Raw genomic sequence first — 5,288 nt, 5'->3', positions numbered from 1 at the left:
CGGGTTGTAAAGGGGGCCGCCTGCACCCAGAGCGGGGCTGCTGCTGCTGCGGCTGCCACCACTGCTGCTGCTGCTGCTGCTGCGTTCTCCCAGGCGTTTCAGGATGTAATAGAGTGGATGCACAGGGCTGATGGAAGACAATGGCAATCGGCCTCTCCTCATTAGATGCGGGGAGCTCATTATGGCCGTCGGCGCAGCGCAGCACAGTTTTACTCTCCCGAGGTGACCAAAGGTGCTTACACGGAGCGTCCGGCGTCAGTAATGATGGTCCAGACCTGTCCCTGCTGTCACAGCGCTGACGCAGCCGTCCTCTGCTGAGAGGATGAGGCAACAGACGCGGCGTTTCTACATCCTGAACCAAACCTGTGGCCACGGCCGCAACAACTTTCTAAACTGTTGATTCTTTCAATTTGTGAAATGTCAACGCAGATGATTTCCTGTCAATTTATCAGCAATTTGATTGGGGTTTTTCTATGTGCGCACAAAAGGACAGAGTGTGGCTTTAGGAGCCCTGAACAGAGGCCTGCTCAGCTGGAGGCAGTCTGTGAGAGACAGCTGATCAATGGCTGCAGAGTGGAGAGAGGAGATGAAAAGATGTCTTTTAAACCTCATGAAAAGGAGCTTGTAGGAGGGCGTTCTGCTCAGCTTTTCCATTTTTAACCTCAATCATTTGAGCAGAGCTTAAATGAAAGGAGGGGGTGGTGGGACCGGAGCCCACCGGGGCTCTTCTGACTTGTGTCGAGAGCTGTTAGAAAAGTCACATGTTGACATACAACATCTCAGCTTGGTTCTGGCTGAAGCCAGAATCTGACGGCTCTCACAACCGTAAATTGGATCTTTACGGTCAAACTGTCTGAGGAGTCGGTCATCGGTGATCACAACCAGACAGAACTAAGGTTTCTGCTCTGCTGTGGTGACACTTTGGTCGCACCGACCATAGGAATCCATCAGTGTGAGGAGGACCAGTGATGGAGGTCAGACAAGGGTCAGGTACGGTCTGACCACAAGGTCCGGCCCAAGTTATGGAAATTAGGTTCAGTGCTACTTGTTGGACTGTACGTCTCCCCTGAATGTGGGCTGTATAAAAGGTCAGGTAGCCCATACTGTGGCTGTTCGGTCAGTGGTTAAAAACAACCTGGAACAGCCATGGAGACGTAGAAACATCTGGTTTCATTTTCCTGGCAGTCTGAACACTTTTTCTCAGTTCCTACACAGCAACGACAAAAACGACAAATCTTAGTTATAGTTAAAAAAACCCACCACATCAGACCCATATCACACTGTCTGCACAGACTGTGTAAAAGCCCGTGGTCAGATCCAACGTCTGATTGTAATGGGCCACATGAAGCGCCAATTTAACACCACGTCCAGCACCGACGTACAAATGAGAGTGAGCTGGAGAGGGGACCAATATTAATCCTGTCCAGATTGTGGACTGTGTGAATTATGCTAAAGAACCTTATCCGTTATTCCCTTCCTGCTCCTGCTGCGTGAATTGATTGCGTTTTTTTTTTGCTCTTAATCCGCAGCATGCCATGCATCCTGGGAGCCATCTTGAACAAATAGAATTTGGTCTTGACAAAAGCCGTCTCCAGCTGAGCTGTGAGAAAGCGTCCTTTCACCGACGTCACATTAGGAAATAGCAGAGTTTCACACAAATCGATTTGAGTGTTAGCGGCTTCTCTGGGGACATGCTTTTAAAAGCCTCTCACTGCTGCTGCTGCTGCTGCTGCTGCTGCTGCGTTCTCCGCAGCCACTGCGGCCATTTTAATGAGATTAATTAGATCGCTTATGAGTGATGGTCCTTCACCAATTACCTGAGACCTAATACCATTTTCCTTCAACGGCGTCTGTGCCAGGAGTGAAGAAGCAGCAGAAGCGGCGGCAGGAAATGATTAATCATCTCATCACTGTCCCCAGAGATAATTCCTCTATCAAGAGACAAAAGCTTCTCTTTTCCTCTTCTAGTTTTTTTTCCTGATTCTGTCAAGCATTTCCAATGTTCATGTTTTCTATGTTTTTTATTTTTTTGGGTATCTTTTAAAAGGCCATAAATGAATTTCTTTTTGGTTTGAACAACTTAACAAAGACTGAAATCATCGAGTTTTTTTTCCCTAATGATTTCAGCTTCTTAAAAAACACTGCTGATTTATTTAATTATCCTTTAACATATTCTAACTTCTTCACAACGCTATCATTTTTATAATGTTTGTTCATTTTAATTTTCTCACCCCAAAATATAAATACCATATTTTATGATATAATGATTATATGAATTTTCATTTATAAAAAGGCTATACAAAAAATGTTTCAATACAAAACATTATATTACATTTGAGGAATTACATATGTTATATCTATTATTTGTTTTATATACAGTATATTTCAACCTGATACAATTCTCTATATTTTATCATTTTTCTGCACAATATTAAATTAAATTAATATGGTGGCCTTACAGGATTACTAGCAGTTGGTTAAACCAGACTAGATGGATTAGATAATGCAGGTCAACAGACTGTAGCAGCAGCAGCAGCAGCAGCAGCAGCACAGCTTCCTGTAAATTCGGCTTCTAAGGGACAGGAGTGTTTTTTCATGCCTGTAGGAGTGTCGGTGTGTTTGTGTGTGTGTGTGTGTTTCCTCTTCCTGCCCTTCAGGCAGGAAGGGTCAGAGACACAGAGAAATCACAGCGGTGAGCGTGGCAGCCAGGAATCAAACCACAGCAGGATTGGGCCACAGAGTGGAGAGTTGAGGACGGCGTGCTGCGCAGCACGCAGGCTTTTATTGGCCCTTCTCCATCACACCTGTCACACTAGATTGGGTTTGTGGAAGCGCTTCCTTCAGCTGAAAAGGCCAAAGTAGATTACAGAGGGGAAGCAGGGGAAGATGGAAATGGAATAAACGGCGGGGAAAGGCGCCAAATCTAACGGTGTGCTGTCGGAATGCAAATGATGATTGAATTATGAATGATTGGTGTGGTTTTGTTGTCTGTTGTTGCCTGGTTGGAGTTGCACTTTCAGGTCGTTTTCATGTCAACGCTGCTTAAAAGGACGCCGCATATTGCCACCGACTGCGGGCGCGTCATCCTTGACATCATTATAATAATTCTACACATAATCTCAGTTCTTTAATTGAGCAAAGTCCTATGGAATTGACTGATTCCAATTTTAATCTATTTCTCAATTTCCTGCGGACCCCCAGGAGTTCTCCCAGGGCCTCTGGAGGTCCACTGACCCACATTTACAAAACATGTGGGGTCTTAAATGAATTTTTCTTTTTTTCATCTCTGAGTACTTTGACTTTAATCAGTTATTAATTCATAGTTTATTTTAACAAAACTCTGCCTAAGCTGTTTTGTTGTGTTTTGACTCTGAAGTAATGATTATCTCCAAATCAGGGTCACCTTTTGAACTCCGTGTCATCCTTAGTCTACAGTAATCTTTAGAATATGTTCATGCTTTATATTAAAATTAAAATTTAGGAAACTTCACTGCCTGAAACCCTTTGTTCAGATTTTCCTGACCACAGGAGGCAGCATTGGACCAACAGTCCCAGTTAGTATTTAAATCTACACATTTCCGCTCAGTCCCATTAAATGACCAAGTTGCTCTAAGTTTGTGCATTTAAACATCAGTTCAGATTTTCTTCTGCACTTTTCTTCCAGCACACCCCTCCATGGTGAAGCACCATGGTATTACTTCCACTACATACTTGCCGAAGCTAATTTTGGCCATGTGATGTCGGAGGTGTGCCGTGTTGCTATGTAACCTGGAGGGAAACGTCTGTGCCGCAGTGGCGCTCAAGCAAAGATGTTGATTGCGCTTGATGGAAAAAGTGACTTTTGCTCTGCTGTGGACTTCAGAAGGCGGAGGAGGAGGAGGAGGAGGAGAAGGAGGAAGAGGTGGGCGTGAAGGGAGGCCGTAGACATGGAGCAAACATTCAGACCGGGTCAGTGTTCGTCTGTGTTTGAGTCTATCTTTATTACCGTCATCACCTGCGGAGCTAATGTTTCTCATCAAATGGTGTCACCACCGCTGCTCTTTACCAAGCAGCCCCTGTGGGAAGAACACGAGACGACTTCATCGGCACTCGCCTCATTATGGCATCGTACACACACGTGTACGAGCGAAGGCGCGTGTATGTGCACACGCGGCTCGTGGGTGTAATAAAGCAGCAGATCAGAGTCATTGGCTGCTGACAGCCACTGACACTGAACGCTGCTGTTGTTTGAGAGCTGCCTGGGAGATGTTCATTACTCAGCCAGCCTGTCGCTTTGGACAGGAGAGGAACATTGGCCTTATTAAGTAGAGACCTGGAGCAGCCGTGGGGGAAACACACACAGACACACGTTTCACCCACACACACAGGGGTGCTCAGAAAAAAAAAAGTTTAGAAGCTGTGTGTCTCAGTGAATGCTCTGATTGGCTGAGAGAAGCTGAAACATTTCTGCAAACTTTTCGGCAGTGGCAGGGATTTGCTGAGGCTGCACTCGCATGAAATCAGGACACAGAAATGAACCAAGTCTCCAGGTGGAAAAGTGAAACCTTTTTTTAACACCTCCATTCTGTGACCTGCACCATATCAAGTGTTATTCAAGAACAGGATGTCTACCTCTGCTGATAAACAAGATTATATTTTTACAATTCTGAAATGACGTCCGACTAAAAGACAACTGGAACCACTCTTTGAACCACAATGACCGATAAATGAAATCAAACAACAACAACAAAAAATAAACATCTTACCTTATTTTTTACACACAAAAGTGGCCCTCATCTGGGTAACTACACCCAGCCTGGCTCAGCCCTGGTATCATGTGAGAGGATGACTTTGTTTCCTCCTTCTTAGATCTGTAGCGAGGTTCTGCAAAGATATGGACCAAAGTTTACAGTGAGGGAGAGGCTGATCTAGGAACGTTACACATCTGAACATTTATGGATTAGCTGTTTCTTTACTTAATCTGTGTATTTTGTAATATATATATAGATAGATATATATATAACCACAGTTTAACAAGGTTTTTGGCTATCTTTTCCATAAATCCAGTTAACTCTCAGTTATTTCTGAGCTAAGGTTACATTTGCACTTTTCTTCTTAGCGATTCTTTGACTGGTCTTCAGTTATCTCAAATCAATTTTTGTTTTACAAAGTGGGGACATGGTGGCTTGGTGGTTAATGAAGCGGACTTGGGTCTGGAAGGTTAAGGTTCGAGTCCACCAGCTGCCAAGTTTCCACTGAGGTGCTCTGAGCATGGCACTGTCCCCACACACTGCTCCCCCGGTGCCCTA

General features: G+C 44.6%; 1 long non-coding RNA gene across 3 annotated transcripts in view; it reads right to left on the bottom strand.

Annotated features, from left to right (window-relative positions):
- Window positions 1-5,288, bottom strand: part of LOC107989511 (uncharacterized) — a 12,993-nt gene that overhangs the window by 7,205 nt on the left and 500 nt on the right. For 2 of the 3 annotated variants that reach the window (XR_003051674.1, XR_003051676.1), the window contains exon 2: window positions 4,746-4,863. This is a non-coding gene — a long non-coding RNA (uncharacterized LOC107989511). Of the gene's footprint in view, window positions 1-42; window positions 1,208-4,745; window positions 4,864-5,288 lie in introns of those variants that run through there. The other variant, XR_003051675.1, reaches the window with a different exon arrangement.

This window comes from Cynoglossus semilaevis, chromosome 14, assembly GCF_000523025.1.
Source record: "Cynoglossus semilaevis isolate Cse_v1.0 chromosome 14, Cse_v1.0, whole genome shotgun sequence".
Classification (NCBI taxonomy): Eukaryota; Metazoa; Chordata; class Actinopteri; order Pleuronectiformes; family Cynoglossidae; genus Cynoglossus; species Cynoglossus semilaevis.
Note: the sequence above shows the minus strand (reverse complement) of the source record. Positions and strands in the feature narration are given on the sequence as shown.